At 41.4% G+C, this 17,973-nt stretch overlaps 1 long non-coding RNA gene across 6 annotated transcripts in view; it reads right to left on the bottom strand.

Annotated features, from left to right (window-relative positions):
• Nucleotides 1-16,409, bottom strand: part of LOC111260191 (uncharacterized) — a 34,852-nt gene extending 18,443 nt beyond the window's left edge. The window contains exons 1-3 of one of the 6 annotated variants that reach the window (XR_015310941.1): nucleotides 15,904-16,409; nucleotides 15,201-15,505; nucleotides 11,406-12,093 (exon numbers count right to left, since the gene is read on the bottom strand). This is a non-coding gene — a long non-coding RNA (uncharacterized LOC111260191). Of the gene's footprint in view, nucleotides 1-11,405; nucleotides 12,094-15,200; nucleotides 15,509-15,903 lie in introns of all 6 variants that reach the window. The other 5 variants (XR_002680168.2, XR_002680167.2, XR_002680166.2 and 2 more) reach the window with 5 other exon arrangements.
• Nucleotides 16,410-17,973: the final 1,564 nt, after the last annotated feature.

The raw sequence follows: 17,973 nt of genomic DNA on the forward strand, positions 1-17,973 counted from the left end.
TTTTGCGGAAAGTAAAATAAATATCTTCGTAATAAAAACGTAGGTTTCGTTCTCTGATTACAAAACAACTGCTATCATCCTTCAAAGCAGTTAGCCGCAGCCACACTGAAATAAGCTATAGTTTAATGAGAAGTTTCTACCTTGGTTATTTGTTTCTGGCCGATCTATTTGCAGGAGTCGTTCCGAGCGGTCGCGTTGTTACCTGTTAACTACCTCTTGGGATTCCCTAAATTCAATTTAAGGTACACTGATAATTAAAGTACAGAAACAATCGCGATGCATGAACGTACACGGCCAGAGTTCGTCTCTGTTTATAATTCACGGAATTAATGACTAGCAGAGAAGGTTAACAAAGACACAGGCAACTATATTTCCGTTTGAAAGGATACGTTTGAATTGGAAACAATCAATTGACGATACTACACAATGTATAGCTATTGGCCTCGGTAAATAACAACTAAAGGGTTGTAAAATACCTGCCAAAGTTGAGCAAGCGTATTATTATTATTTGTATGGGTAACTTCGAGGCCGGTCAAATCTCTCTTTATTAAAAAATAAACTCTAATCCAATTTAAAACGCTACAAATGTACACCTCGTTTAAAATTTGACATCAAATACATTCATGCACCCTCATTCTCTCACGATTGAAAACGTTGAATCAAATTAACTGTAGCAAATAAGTTCCTCACAACAAACGTTGAATTTTTTTTTGATCAATAAAAAGTATACGTAAAAGCACGTACGAACCGCTTCAGCAACACAAAGGAGATTGAATAGTTGGCGCCTGTACAATTTCTGGACCAATTTGTGCTCCATATTGAAAAAAACCCGTCTGTCCTCAGGTCAACGAAGCTAGGTGTTTCTGTTTAACAAAATACACTACAACTAGTAGATAAATACAATAGCTTATTGAGCGTAATTGGGATAATGAGTTATTCAAGATGACTTAAAGAATATATTCATATCCACGGCTTTTTCAATTTAATTGTACGACCATCAGATAAGTTTACGTTTGATGATTTATGGAACATCTTCCATATAGCATGCATTATGAACTAGAAGATAAGTGCTCATACATAGCCAGAGCTGAAAGCTACCTCTCTATTTAGCTTCTCCAATTTACCTTATTGCATCTAGACTGAGCATTTGAGAAAGACTAAGCTGAAGAAAAAAGCCTAATTCTATAATCTGGCCGTAGCTATTGCCCTAACTTGATTATACCTCTATGATTGTGAGATAGTCGCAACGTGTAGGGTGTGAACTTGGAGCGCAGAGGCGATTAAGAAAAACTCGAAACACTAAGTACCAAAAGATGACAGCTGTGGACAACTGGGCATCTGTGGGAAAATTCCTCCCGATAAGGGCGGGTAACGGTGCCTTGTGGCTTTCCGTTAACGGCGGAAAAAATTTTAAAATTCAAAGGATTGACAACAGTATGCTAGAATGTACTTTTAATAAAAGCACACGTCATCTGCTAATATTTTTGCATCTGCTAATTCAAGCCAGAAAAAGCAACTAAAGAGATTAGAGCCAAAACCGTAAACTAACTGCCTGTGAATCCGAGGTACCCTTGGCCATGAGAAGCGTTCAGAAGTCCGAATAGCACGTGTTCTTACAGATCTGCGCCTCAGAACAATGTCGCTTCCGAAGTTTAGTAATGCTACGGGCAAAGCGGGCCACATGCTGTCGTCATCCACATCAGCTTTTTGGTTCGCTCGCAAAAGTTCAAGTTCATAGATGTCTCTGCTAACGACGGCTCTTTTTCTTCCATTCCCAAAGGTGTTGACGTAGACGGAGAAACTGCCACAAACGCTGATGGCGGCGGCGGCGGCAGTAGATATAGTAAAAGCAAAATATGGCAACGGTCATAATTGAATGTAATTGCATATAAGGATGAGTATAGGCGACCCGTGGAGGAATAAGATTACAATTGACGCTCGGTAGACTCACACCACTGTGCAACTCTTACAACAATATCCAATTAACGCATTATTGTCACAGCCGCTAGCTACACAGGCTAGAGTCCGCTAGACGCCACTGACCTAGAGACAGACCACCGTTCTCTGCTGAATGCGTCATGTACAAAAGAACAATGGCGGAAGGGCCGCAGATTACGTAAGAGTAACGACGCTAGGTGTTACCGCTGTTGCTTGCTGATTGCGTAACAAATATGCTACAACAATAACGATCCCCCATTATTGTACCCCTTTTACGATCGAAACATGAGTCACACTGACTCACTGATGTCACACAGCGTCTAACCGTTTGCGATACGTAAACAGAGCGCCTCCATATTTCCTAGGGTTCAATCAGGCATGTGTCTGCGTGCACGTACTGAACAGATTATTAGCTGATATAGTACTAATTGGTTACATAGCTAAGTGCGGATACGATGCAGAATGTTAATATCAATATTTTGTTTGACCTACGGTCAGAGCTATATATACCTGATTGAAATGAGCGAAAGTTTCGTTGGTTTTGCGCACTTTGATGTGTTACTTCTGTTTGATTTGAGAAGAATTGTAGTTTGGGCTTGGGATTATTTTTCAGTGAAAGTTTATAAGCTACCATTTAGCATTGTGTGCTTGTATCGATCAGACTTTGCTCGTTCACCGAACACTCCAAATAGGAAATTTTAAATGCAGAATTTACTCTAACCACTGTACCAAAGCTGATTAGAAAAGTCTGTTTACTAGTGTTTTTTTTTTTCGCTTTTGAACCTCACACATTCAAGGCATCAAACATTTTTCTGTACTGTATTTTTTAAAAGAAGTTATTATGTTTGAATGAAGTAAGCCGGAATCGAAACGCTTTTCTTAACGTGGTTATTATAGTAAAAGTGCGTCAGGTCCCCTAACGGCGGTATCAAGGTCCAATGCTTTTTGTTCACCGCCAGCTAGACCCAATACTGGAGCTTTTACAAAACGAGATTAATTACCTCTTTGTCAGGGAGGAAATTTATACCACAAGTTAACTAGCCAATAAATGCTGTAAAATCCGTCCGAATAAAGAACTTTACTTAGTGCGTATTTTGAGCCTTGCTTACGTCAATTGTTCAACAGCAGGCCCACAATGCCAAGTTGGAATATAAGAAAAAAAAATATGCGCTCTTCATAATGTCTACAGAAACACCTGATTTAGCTAAAACAACTCTTGTCGATAATAGATGAATCTAATTTTTTGAGACCCGGAACATTATAATACTTTTGTTATATGCAGTGTTGTTCCGTTTCTTCATAGGGGGTTGTTGAAATCGTACATGGATTACATATTTCAAAGGTCATTTAGTTCTGATCATTAGCTAACTATTCAATGTACGGGTGGTGCCGTACTGCTTGTTTAGCCTACAGATCTGTTCGAACGGCAGCAAGCAACGATCTTTGTAATTCCGTCTAACTTCCTAAATAGGACCAAAATGTACGGGCGCGAATGTGTACGTATGCCTTCAATATTTGATCGATTGACGGCAGATGGCTGTCAGTAAGAACGTCGTTGTTGGTTGAATTATTCAGCTCGGCGATTGCTTCTGTTATAGCTGAACAACATTTTACCTATGAGATTTGTAAGAAACTCAGTAATTTACTGCATATTAATTTATTAACCTAGTGAGTCAGCGTCAACTTTCTTTTGCATTTTCAACGAATCTGAGCACCCGAAAACCGGGTAGCTCTATCCTTCGGTCCTCCAGTTCGGAAAGACGTATAGTTCACAGCCTCGGTTTGGGAGAGGAAGTCCTGGAACTGCTTTGGCATTGCTTCAAAACGTTCACTCTTTCACACCGGAATCCGTCAGAGTAGCCTGCTACCGCAGCCTGGAACACCTTTGGGATCGCTGCTTACCATAGCTGCAGACCTGTTCCGATCTTAATCCGCGTCGGGGCGTATGTCTCCCGGAGCCCATCATGAGCATATTCCTACTCGCCGCTTGGGGACGCGTCCAGTAGAGCGGTAGGAGGCAATCGTGCCCTTTGAGCCGTTGAAATATCCCATCTTATTCACCGGTCAGATTTTATTAATTAGTGCATATTAATCGATCTGAGCATTGTGGAAATCGCCGATTCACTGGTTTCTGGCGTGCTTCTGTTATTTCGTTGTGTCCAACGTAACCTGCAGCGAATGGACGGAGTACGGGAATTGACTGCCGCCGACTTCATTCACCAAAAAACCGAAATCGGGTTCGGCAGATTCAACAGCAGTACCATGCTGTTACCGTCATAACTGAGTTGTACGACTGTGAAATAAGCACTCACAGCTTGCTAGCAAAAGGTACTTATATGTGCAGTACAGGTTTAATTATTCGATGAGCTTTAGGGGATATATACTTATGCAAGCAAACCCTGAGAAGAAGAGTATCAAACCCATTGTCGGGTCTATATGAATGTAAAAGATGCCTCAGACTAGATCTAATTGCCTGCAAAAAAATTGTAATTTGTTTTTTAACGTCTCCTCTATAGCCGGCATCAATACTATCGTTTGCGACCCTTATAATAAAGGGCCAAAAACAGTCAGCGAAAAAAAGTAGATTGGTGAAAATATTAACTATCATGCCAAATATATCTAATAACGACGGACATTGCAGATCGTCGAAACATCTAATAGGATCATTCCTCGCAGGGAGAGATATTGGCACTTTGCATTGGATAAATTCGTATTAAGCCCTTGCGGCATACACGCAAATTGATCGGTCGTGCTCTTGCAGAATTAGTAGGATGGAAGTACGTCAATGGAAAGGCCCACAAGGACAAAATGTAGTTGAACATCATTTATAAAGGTTAAGGATCAAAACAGATGTGATGAGTTATACATCGATTATAAAAGTGCTACCATGTTCATACACACTGGTAGCGGACATCTATTGGATAATTATCGATAGATCTGAAGTACAATTACTTGCCAAAAACTTTACTTACAATTACTACTATCTATAATTAATATAACTGCATATAATAAAGTGATAATATATCTTTTATAATATATAACTTGTTTAGTCCATAATTAAAAAAAGCCGTTATGACTGTTAGCACCATCATGTACGAACTAGACGCTGTACGCCAACGCTCTCTTCTTACATGTATAACGTTTACGTGCAGCAACGTAATAATCTACGCCCATGATGGTGGTGACAAACTACTATATTATTTGTTTATATCGTATTTGCAATTAGGCTTAGACGATAGAAAAACGCTCAGAACTTGAACAGCGCAAGACAGTAGAAAGACATAGCATTTTAGTACTATAACAGCAATTGGAATTTTACATAATGGACATGATTACGCCAACCCGCAAACACCGTGATAAGGGTGGCCAGAGTCGATAGAACGAATTTGAAAAGTCATTGTACGCACAGATTTATCGATAATGTTTGTTAGCTGACTCCGTCGACAAATGGGTAGTTGGTTGTTTGTTTGTTCGTCCTCTTATCATGGCTCATTGTCGCGCGGTCTGCTTATATGTTGGCTTTCCATCCGAAAATTAACATAACAAGTTTCGTGGTCAGGTTAACGATGCGATATTGTGACCCGTCTATGATTGTCGGCGGGGGTGCGTCCAGCGCTACTTTGAGGTGTTTGTCACGACCTTGCGACTATAACAGCAGAAAATGCTCCGGACGTACTTCACTGTTTGAGGCATTATAATTTCATCGTTCGAATCGAACATTCGAGTTTGTTTCACATTGCGTCTGAATAAAAAGCCGAGTTTATCCCACTGTTTTATAGGGTTTTTTTTATCTCTTTTTATGAATTGGTCATTGTTTTTGTTACGTCATTTTACGGCATTTATTGATATTTTACTTAGCAGGATTTTCGTATGACCCTATGGCAATGGCATTTTTAGAATCCACGGGCGTCACGTGCCATCTGCTGCCGCTACACGTCACGAACTATTGACATCCTTAGCTATTCTTCACCCTGAACCGCGTCCGATTTAATTTAACAGTAGTACAGAGCGGTAAAAGGGAGTTGTATCTGCGACGGACAGACTAGCCTGGGCGACTCCAGCTTCAAGCTGCGTGCCCGACGAGTCGTCTCCTTCCTAAGCGTTGATTTTTATTATATTATATAGTATATAATAGAGCGCACGTTCCCTATTAAGGTAAAAGGTGCCAGGGACCTTATGGGAGGTAAAGGTTACTATAATCTGTACGGAAATGGATTGGGTAAAAGGCTCACGTGCCTGTGTTCGTTTCATACCAATCGTGAATATTGGAGATCAGCATGTTAATTTCACGCCCGTCTCCTAAAAGGGCCCCGTCTGATCTGCTCAAATTCTTATAGAATATTGGAACGTGTCATATAGTACAAATACGGGACGGAAAGTCAGTATAGTAGTGCTAGTGGCTTTGTTCCTTCGCTAAGCCAGTCTGCGCCGCTAGAAGATGTCGAAAGAGATTAAACCGCTTGACGTAAATTTTGAGCGAAGATCCTCCCGCTCCTCTAGCTGTGTTACGAAAGAAAACAGTTCACGACGACGATTGTATATAACCACAGTAAAATCTGTTTGATTAACCGTTTCCGCTCTTCAAGTTAGATAAATGAGATAGACTGAAAGCCAGAAACATCCTATGCCTCGTCACATACACAGAAGAGGCAAACGCTATTTTTACATGTGAAGCAGTATTACATAATAAAAAACTATTTGTTACTTCATTATTGCTATTTACTGAATGCTAATATGATAATTTTATTTTAAACCTGTAGAAGCTTTCGTTCTTTCATTGAGCGACAACTTCTGCTCGCGTTGTATAGCGTTACACCTAAATCGGTGTAACATAGTAAACTTTATTACAGCACAAATACGTGTATGTACGTTTCGTTAAAATCGGGAGGTGCCAACTTTGGAAAGTGGCTAACGGGGCGCGAAAAATGCCTTCTTTTGTGCAAGTTTTTACGTTTAGGCGAAGCTTTGCGTAACCTTTTCAATATGAACTTGTACGTACACTGAATAATAATAATAGTAACACATTCACTAGAAAAAGGGTCTATATACATATTTCATTCTTCATCACGGTTACTAAAGAGGTTACAACAATTTTGACATTTTTTGGAAAAAATCATCCGATCTTTCATGGCTAAGCTAAGAGAACGCGATGAAGATTTCTTAACCTGGCAACATTATCATTGAGACTTTATGACGAAAAACTTGTGTTACTAATTTCTACTTTTAAAACTTCATTCTAGCAGACAACGTCACCGCGTCGAAGCGGCAGGCCGAACTGCAGGTCGAGTCGAACCAATGTGGGCATCGTACGTCGAACAATTCAGTATTACTTATCGGCCCCTCTGCACAACCGTAGAGTAGAGATTTTGCCTGCTCAGACATATCGCCAAAAACAGCTACTGTGGCTGGTTGGCCGTATTTCAGGGATGACGGTAGATTTTTTGAAAATAACAGCAGAAAAAGAACTTTTTCAGTTCGAAAACTGAGACAAATGAGCGACTAATGAGTTTCTACGGTTCGGAGAGAGGCGGAGTCATTATAAAACCATAAAATCCGTTTCGATAATGCAACTGATGAATTCCGGCAGTGACTTGGTCCTGATACTGTCATGATGAACATCTTGCCCAAAAAAAATTATTCGCTGACTTGTTATAGCCCACCATCCACTTGATAATCAACCGTCCTGCTTGCATGATAATGATAGCCGTCGACGCTATCTACACTTACCGACGACCAACGATTTTATTGTCTTATGACTTCGTCACATTGTTGTTATGTCTAGATAGGAGTTCAACTCGGATTCAGACCTATACTAGCGTAATGTGAAAGAAATAATAATAATTTTATCTATCGTTAGAGCATCAATATCTCCGGTACCCTTAAAAACTCTCAAAATCGCGAGAAGACTTATTTTCCGATAAACAATCTACTCGGTCCCTCTAGCTAATTTATCCGCCTTATCTTTTTTAGGGAACAGCTTAGATCTGCTAATAAAAATAACACTCGTTACCAATTCCAGCATCGCTTGATGTTCGCCCTTTGTATACACTCTAGTTATCGACACTCGACATTCCTGTTGTCACTTCGGTATCTTCTATTGATTAGCTGTAGTTTTTTTGCGCGTTATCTCGAGGCAGTAGACAAATCATCATCGTCTTCAAGGGATCGTGACAAAACGGATAGTTATTTAGGCCAGGAACACGAGTGCTCGTAAGGAAAAAGAGTTAATCACATTTGACAGTTGACTGCCTCGTCGAGCGAGCATAAAAACGAAATAGACGAAGTTGTTTTTGCGTAACAAACTACAACTACAGCCGCTATTCTCTTCCTAATTGTAGAGAAGAGAAAGAGAGAATCGGTCAGAATGCTGATAAGCACTCAATAGTGATGACGACCATCGTTCCCCTCGATTTGGCAGCAGCATTCCGGCTGTTTTCTATTCTGCCTCCTCGTTGTGCCTACGCCTGTACGTCGCGCCTTCTTCGTCAAACGACATTAGAGAGTCATACCATGACGCCATCGATGTCATCTGCATGTACATGTGCGTCTTACGTATTGACAAGCTTTTGATAAGCTTGAAAGTCCAATTTTTCCAGGAGACGGAGCACTCGGCAACAACAGCAGCGAGAGTCTATCAGCGTATTCAATTTGCTCTTGCTGCTCAAGGCTTTCCTGCTTTATGCTGGGTTTTTATTCGCCTGTCCACTGAGCGCAGAAAGCGAACCAGCAGCAGGCCAATAGCGACAACACAGGTACTTGTCGTACAGAGGTATCTACAGCAAATCTCGTACCGCATTCGAAACTAGAAGTCGCTGAAGACGCTGATAAGCAATACTCATCTGAAAGCTATAGAACAAGGTGACGAAGCAATAGGTACCTATAGCACTCTTAGCTATCAGCATCCCTTTATTCTTTTTTTTTTATGAAATTCTTGCCGATGTGCTTATTATTAGCAGGTAGCAGTCACCACAGGCCCGAAATAGCGACAAAACAGCTATGATCATGTGTTCTATGCTATTACGGCCCGGAGACAAATGATAATGTTGCTACTAATTACGGGCACACAAAGGTATTAAATTAGGCTATTTATATCATTTTCTAATAAAATCTACAAAATAAAAAGCCAAGTTAAAGGTTTGCGTTCTCGAGCGAGACACGAGGGGAGGATGGTGTATATATGGTTGCGGTGAACAATATGTATATATATCTACACTGATCTATTTCGTATGTGTCCGTATAGGATACGGACCACAAGTGCTTCGAGGCGTGCCCTTACTATGTTTAGATGCTGCACGGCTTTCCTTGATTGCATAGCCCATCAGGCTAATGCTTATGAACAACAAAAATCTCTTCGCAGTCACTATACGATAAGGCCGTCGAACCCAACGTAGACGGTTATTCTCGGGATGCGGAAAAAAGTGTAGGGTAATAATAGCTAGACTATTCCACGTTAAAGCATTGCTAAGATCTAATTACTTACCTTCGATGGTAAGCGACAAGTAATCATTGGAGGACCACCTTATGTGGCGAAGCCGATTTTACAATGACTTGGCGGAGAGTCCATTGCCTGCTGCAGTTCAGTAGCGAAAGTAGGAAGATTCATTTGTTACACATGTTGAAGTTGTGCTAGCACAAGGAAGCCCTCGCGGTATGACGGCCGCAGGCCTGTGGCCTGCTATAGTAGCGTTCAAGGTGTCATTTAAAATTGACTTGAGCTTAGAGGCGTCACGCTGGGTTATCCAATACTGCCTTTAGTTAGGTATCAAAATTCACGTTTTTTCTGACTAGAGCCAAGGTTTAGGTTTATGCTAGTCGAGGTTGAATTGAAGTTCAAGTCATCTTGGTATTTTAATAGTTGAACTTCCTAAGTACAAGCCGCCGAAGTGGACACGGATAATGCAGTGATCATGCAAACAGATCGCAGACTTTAAATGAAGCACAGAGTTGATGACAAGCTCAATCGAATCTCTTGAGAGCCGATTGGCTCCCTTCGCATCGCAAGCGATAACAGCATAAAAGGGGTATAGCATACGACAACGGAAGATCAGAGAGCAACAACAAAACAACGAGAATCGGTAACCAGAAAAAGAAAGCGGACATTATTTTCACGGACAAAAGTGGCCGACCAAGCCACGTGAATAGCGGATTCTGGATTGTAGGAAGGTATGTTGTTAGCCACCAAAAGTAAACCTCCACCAGGAGACGCGTAATACTTGTTGTTGGCAGGAGGGTGGCCGTTCAAGTGAGATACTCAGGTACAATAGGTGACTGGCTTCTTCACCCTGCCAACATTTACGTGACCGTTGTGCTGATTGGTCGACTGCGGGAGGTGGCCGTACCACAGTGCACGCGGACGCAATTCATCTTTGATTTGTTGCTGCCACTCTTGTCGATAGGGAACAGGGATCAGATCGTTCGCGTTTCTCGTTAATCATCTTAACATCATCTCACGCTGTGATTCTATTATTCGCTAACAAAAGCAAGTCATAAATAGGTAGCTGCGACTACAATCAGTTACAGAGAGAATGCAGAGTGTCGGAAAGAGAGAGAGAGAGAGAGAGAGAGAGAGAGAGAGAGAGAGAAAGACGAAAAACTCGTTAGTTGTCTGCTCATCCTCTCAAACGCTGCCCGCGTTCAGGTTTATTGCCGCTAAGGACGCAACTAACCGCTGACAGACAAACGCTTTACACTACGATGTATGCACACCTAGCTACACTACATTGGTAATGGCTATCGTGTGCTAGGATCCTGCCAATATGTACTGAGTTAATCGACGATGACACCTTATGTTATAGAGCTGGGATGAATGCATCTCCACGACGACGAAGACGCGTACAGCCCTTGGTCACTCGTTATCTTCTTCTATAGTGCATATGCCGTGATGGTCTCTAAGCAGAAAGATTAATTAGAGAATTTTGACTTCTGCAAACAACACCCGCCACGGAGAACGTAAGCCAACGTTAGCATGTTGGCTCCGGTTCTAATATGATTTGTGTATTACTGATACAACACGTAATAAGTTGCAGACTCACGTCATCGTAAAGAACAACAAAGGTAAAAATAACTGAACTAGCTACGGTAGTATTACTTCATTACGTGAACGCCTACCTTGTTTTTTCGAACCCAAAACAGAACAGCAATCTCCAAGTAAGTACCTCCTCTCTTATACTATATTCAAGCGCACGTAAAAAATAATTAACGGTGAAAGGGCTAATTGATTCCGTGTGACAAATTGACCCTCGATGATCGCTGTACAGAGAGCTAGAGGGCGATCATACAGGCCAAAATTGTCACCAGAGATTTTTGCGCCTGCCACCATCTGCGCAGCGTCTTAGTGAGCCATAATTCCCGATAGCGTTCGCCATCAACTTACCGACCACGCTGCGTTATATGTGGGCGCATAACAATCACTAATCAGCCTTTTTGGGGTTGATCGGAAGAACTATCATCGAAACTTGATCTCGTACCAGTTTTAGGCGGAGCTCGTTTGTTCAATTGACGATTGTCCACAGGCACTCAGCGTCGCTGTCGAATAAGTTCGGTTCTAGTCAACTCCTGCAGCCCACAAATGTCCGATTGATCCACCGCAGCCTCAATCCTCAGGCTATCCGTGCCATCGTCTTCAGTCCCCCATACTTTCATGTCAAACGCCCAAACAAACGTTTCTGTTGTGACGACAGTCATGACGAATTCGGACAACCTAACGGTCACAGAATCAACAAACGAAATGCGCAGTGGTGTTGTGGTTGGCGGAAACGAGGGAAAAAGACGAGGCATGGTGACCGTGGTTAGAAGCTGATCGATGCCCGTTGCCCGATCAACCTGCTGTGTGACGGCGCAGTGTCGACTTTGGCTGGGTCAAAAACGGTTTCTGCTGCCGCCATCACTGCATTGAACTTCACGCCAAGTACACCGCCGAATGCGCGCATCTGTCATCACTGAAAATTATGATGATTATGCTAAATATAGTAGGACGATGATGATGATGATTATATCGACGATCGCCACGAGATCTGTGGAGTCAAGCTAGCCGGTAGCACCCGACAGATCGGTGAGCTGGTACGGACCGTGCTGTCGTACAATCAGTTCGCGGACCATTGGCACGATCTGCCCCGCTGCTTGCCTAACTGCTGTGTTAGCTGGCCTCGGACGTGTCTGGTATGAAGGGAGGGTATCAAAGAAGAAAGTCAGGCAAAGAAACATCGCTGTGTACGCTGCCACAGTCGGCGACCAATAGTGGTATGATCGTTACGAAATGATAAACGCACCACGATTGAAACTAACAACAACTCAATTTTGGGACCCATCAGCGAGTCAACAAGACAACAAAGACGGCTACGCTGCTGTTCTCAGTATGTCGATCGATACGCCAAACGATACGATAATCCGATAGTATACTGCATTCAAATCGCATTTCAGTATGATCATTAATCCACAGACACCACTACCGGGTGAATATGTCGATGCGTGTAAATGGTCGATTTAGCATTTTCCCAATAAAAATTGTACTCAAGGAGAAAGAGGCCTATTCTATTGCAGTGCAAAAGCCTTCTGTATAATACGTGCATCTCGATAGTGCACCGGCTTGGCGCTAGCATCTGCCGGCTTCCTCGTTCTGCGAACTTTCTTCGAGATTTCATTGTCCTACTGATACTACAGAACTTACTGTGCATTGATGTGTGCTTCCTGCTAGCTGTTGCCTTCTTCAGTAAGGGGCATGTCCCATCACTAATCTCTGTATATGAGGTTTTTCCCTCCCATCTTCCCGCCGAAAAGAGGCGTTGCCTCTCGATACCGATCGGAACACTCTCTGCTCTGCTGACAAACTGAGCAACGCTATCGACACGCGAAAGAAGTACACAGAAAAAGCAAATCGTATCCCTACAAATCGCCGCTTTGTTACCCACTCAACTTCTGTTTCTGTTTCAATTTAAAATTTCTGGCACATTGTTCTGTACCTGTATTGAAACGTATGAGTATTGTACATCTCGCGGGTTTGGAATAGAAGATCGATGTCGGACCAGTCAGTGTGTATCAATCGACTGATCGCTAACAACGCAGACAGAGACAGAGAAAATCATCCAGAGCGCTAGTTTTAACTGAGAAAGGAGCCGTTTGGTCACTACGCGTTTCACCGGCAGCTGGTAACTCAGCAATGCAAAAGCCATAAAAAGGAATATCACATATTACCGCTGATAGCGGCTGGCTTCTGCAATTTCGAATTTTTTTTATTTCGGCGCTGAAGACAGGTGGCACTAGCGATCTTTTGGTCTTGCATATCCTATGTGTAACATCCCACAGTCGCGTTTTCCTTTTTAAAACGTATGTTGACTGCGCTGTCACAGGTAGATGAACTCAGTTAATTGTTTTCGTTCTTGTTAAAAAAAAACTCAGTAATAGAAAAAAATTGAGAAATAAAGAAGCTCAGCTTTAGAAAAAGATGTCGTCTTTCGTATAGACCGTCCGTCGGAGATGGAAATGCGGACCTCTAACGTTTGACGTAACGACTTTGTACCGGACGATGCCTCACAAACCGATTATCTTTGGTATCCACTCTCGGCCAGACGTAGCTTTTGAATGAACCGATAGAGTAAACCAACCCTGTGAAGCCCTGACTGATTTGACATCGACTTTTTTAGAGTTTGTAGGATGATTTTGTACACCTGCCTATAACAGCGATTAACGCAATTCTATTTTATAAAGTATTTGTTAGTTTTTTTGGCGTCTCTATTTTCAGAGCTAATTAAAGAATGTTTACGCCAAATAACATGCCGACGCGTCTCACATTTTTTCTGGAAATACGCGGCCCACCTGTAGAAGCGATACTGTTGCCGCTGTGGGTATAACTGCCGTTCGTGAACCACTTGTACCGCTTTACTTTGCACCTCAACCTCTCTATATTTCATATATCAGTGTCTTGTAGACGATTATTCAATCAGTTTACTGCAAAATTGATACGGTTTCCTATATAGAACAACATTTGCAGGTGTATGTGTCCATTACTTGCGTTCCCTTCGATACCATTGTTTGCAGTAAAGAGTTTACTTTAATACAAACATCGATATAAACGAGCAGATATATGTTGCTGCGATGTGGAACATGTTGGCGGCCAACAAAGCGTGTCATGACGCTCAAACTTGTCAAACGCAACTGCGCATCGAGCGGAAATTAGGAACTAGACTATTTTGAAAAAATCTCTAAATTTCACTTGCGGATCGAAGTCGAAACTTCATGCTTATAAGTCAGACGCCCGACACACACCTCAACAGAGGCGATCAAATGCCGATGGTCCGAACGCTGATGGAGCCCATCGTATTATATAGGGCAGTTCCGCCTGGCTCGAACGTCAGTTGAAAATATGTGCATTGTACGCACGAGGTCGACGCCTATTTTCTTCTTAGTTGTCTTAGGATGTCCTGTCTGTGCATAGGCTTATTGACCGTCGGAGCTGGGCGATAAACGGTACTCTGTTTCGCAAAAATCGTGTGAGTTGCGGCGCTGCTCGTACCCCAGTATCAGTCATACGCCCGGTCAATTTTCGAAAAACGATTAACATTATTATTGAATAGTAGGAGTCGCATAGACAGATATTGCGTAAGTGCATATTTTCACGTAAGTATTTCCACAAATGTACCGCAGCGTTAGGTATAGGCCTCGCCCCCTGGAATGGTACCCCATACCCGGGTATTCTACACATTATAAAGAGAAACCGTGAAGAGAAGCAGGCGACATCGTTTTCGGAGTGACAGTTGAAATCATCGTCGAAACTAACTGCGTCATATTGCGACGCCCAAGCTAGCAGCGCCCAATATAAAGCAAGTACTTCTTCACTGGTACGTATTCTCGGTTGAAAAAGGTCTCGAAACTGTCACCCATTTTCGAGCCCACCCCACAATACATCGTGCTCGTCCATCTAACAATCGGAAACATCTTTAGATCTTGTGGCAACAGGGCCGAACACTTTCGGATGGAAAAGTCTCGTTAAGCAAATCGGCAAAATGAAAGCCTCTAGACGCAGGCGTTGGTTTGTATCATGAACTTGTAAAAATATGTATCTTGGAATAGAGAGCGGGCACTGCGATCATTTACTGACAACAACTGCATGGCGCTATATATATATATATATATATATACATATACATATATGGGTATCCCAAAAAAAGTATACACAGTTTGAATGATTATGACTTGGGTTTTTTTACGAATAATTAGTATTTAAATCGCAAAATGACCTACATGAAAATAATAACTTTTCCTCTTACCGCAGATGTTTAAAATGATTACCGTTCTGGGCAATACACAGCTAACGACGGTTGGATATTGATGCACAAATATTTAATTTGGTTTTGTAGTGCTTTTTTCCTTAATTGCGGCTTTTAAATTTTTCAGTGGTTTTTGTTTTTCTGACTTTATCTCTGAGGTATTTCTATAAGTAGTAGCCCATTGGCGTTGGGTGTGAGGAACGGGCATGGTATCCTTTGGAACTTCTTGGTGCGACTCCGTTGTTTCGAAGTGTTTCATGAAGATACGTTCTTACATCATAATTATAGTGCGTAGGCGCTCGGCCCTGCTGAAAATAAGGTTCACTGTCTTCATCAGTAAAAAAATGCTTGCACTAAATTTAAGTAACTGGCACCGGTTACCGTGCTATCACCAAAGAAAGGTCTACCGTAATTAGTCCTTTGTTTGAAATGCCGCACTACACAGTATCTCCTGATAAATCCAGTTTCTGCCTGACAAACGGACTTATAGTTGCCAGACAAATGCAATTATGTTAATTAATCGTCCCATTTAATTTTTATGCAGCTTTATCGTTCTAAACAATCTCCCCTGACAGCTGCGTACTCTCTTCAAATATTGTTCACAGAATTGTTTTTGCCCATCTTTCATTGATAGCACGAATGAATGTTACAATGCAACATGTCTATCTGATGCGTAATGGACATTTACAGATGATAAACTTACGACTCTTATAGATTTTTGAGATTTTCCACTGTAGCAATCCAATTGTTCCGTCCTGGCTGCTTGGAAGCCTATTGATGTTCTAGGCTTCCCGAAACGTTGTTCGTAAGTATTTTCAACGGTATATGCGCAATTATAACACTTGCGCTTAATTCTAGTACACTGCCAACGAACCTTTGTGTAGTTTTCTCCAAGTAATTTACTCAACTTAATTGATCAATACTTGATCGTAAGTAACTAGCAGACGACAGAGCCCTATTTAGCTGTAAAAGCATGTGTCATACTAGGCTAATGAGTTCTTGTTTCGAGTCGACCCTTCAGTGACGTCAGATAGACGGTCCCCTGAATGAAGACTGAACAAAAACCGTTAATTAAAAAAATCAACTTTGTCTCCACTTGATGAGGTATTTAGTTAGTTTTTATAGACCTTTTTCGAGCAACGAGGGCCAATAATGGTATAAAATGGCAACAGCGTTCGTGTCTCACAGAAAAAAAACAGCTGTTACAAAATGACAACGGCGATAGGAACCGCCGACAAGGATCACAAATATAAAGCTTGGTTTGTATCATAGCAACAGCTCACGCAACGCCGATGGCAGTACTTAGATACGCTGCCAGATAAGCACAGCCTCGTTCGTATAATGATGGGTTATTGTCCAAACTCTGACGTTGAGATTTCTTTAAATCGGTGTGTGTATGGATTACGATCATTTAAATAATCGCTTGTTATGCTAACGCGAGGTGTTGTGCCAACAAATTAACTTATCGCCTATTGTAATTATTTAAAACGGATCATGATCAATTCTCTCGTCCTAGAATAAGGAACCATGACATACATTTTTCAATAAATAAAAGTAAGTTCAGAAGACACAAAAAAAGAAACGCATTTATTAGGCAAGTTCTTTTGCAGGTGCTACCATAGTGCTATTAATGCACGTTCCTTTAATTTGAAGCATTGCTAAGAAAAGAGTAGCTAACAATGTGCCCATTGGCTTACCAAGCTCTGACGCTTATATTTTCCTAAATAATATTTTTCTAAATGTAGAAGTTAAAAACAGGACACGTTAAAGTTTGCTGATTATGAAATGTAAATTGAAATGTCTTTATCTCACAGTTGTAATTTGTAAAAAATGCAAAACTGCATGAAATCAGGAAAATATAAGAATAAGAAGAAAAATATAAGAATATAAGTATGAGCAGAGGACTCCAACAACTGCCGCGAAATCAAACAACTTGTTCTGCGCGACCTACTCCTATGGAGCCTTGTGCCTCGACCGAAATGTACTTAATAGGAATAATTACCGCACGGCCCAACAACGCATCATCCCGCAACAACGCATAACGGTGAATAAAGGGACAGTCTAGGCCTGTGCGTTCGATTCCTTCCGTCGTCGGTAAAAAAAAATCTGCTTTTTCTGTACATTAACCGGTTCCGTAAAACGGTCGTGTAATTCGTTTAGATTTTGCGACAGTACACTATGGTGTGATTCTCTTATGTGATACTTATCAAATTCCTATATAATGGCTTTAGACATGGCAACAACCGAACCAGATGTGTAGTCGTGCCCATTTATTCTCAGGCGTGACAACGTTCCTAAGTGGGAACATTTAACTCTAAGCTAATGCAATGTCCAAGCGGCACTAGTACATAATCACTGTCATAAGATACCTGTGATAGTACCTACATATATCAATACATGATTTTTTTTTTTGATATTTCCTAGCTTCTCTGTATTAGTGCATATTGCTTAGCTAGATGCTACACTAATAACGTTACAATCGAGTTCAATAAATAATAAGACTGCGTACTTGTTAAAAGTTTGAAATAGCTACTGTTTAAACTATCACACTGATTTTTTGTTTATATAATACTGCGATTTCTTAACCCATTTTGTAACTGATAGATTTTCGACAGTACGATGTAGGGAATCTCAAAAGATTCTTTCATCAATTTTCAATTTATCGTATCAAAGTGTCATATACTCTGTAAAAACAGAAAATTCCTGATCATACAAGGTAGGCCACCAGTAAAACAATCCAGAATTGATCCTGCGTTGCTGCTTTAAATAAGCC

Source organism: Varroa jacobsoni, unplaced genomic scaffold (assembly GCF_002532875.2).
Source record: "Varroa jacobsoni isolate VJ856 unplaced genomic scaffold, vjacob_1.0 scaffold_409, whole genome shotgun sequence".
In the NCBI taxonomy this organism is placed as follows: Eukaryota; Metazoa; Arthropoda; class Arachnida; order Mesostigmata; family Varroidae; genus Varroa; species Varroa jacobsoni.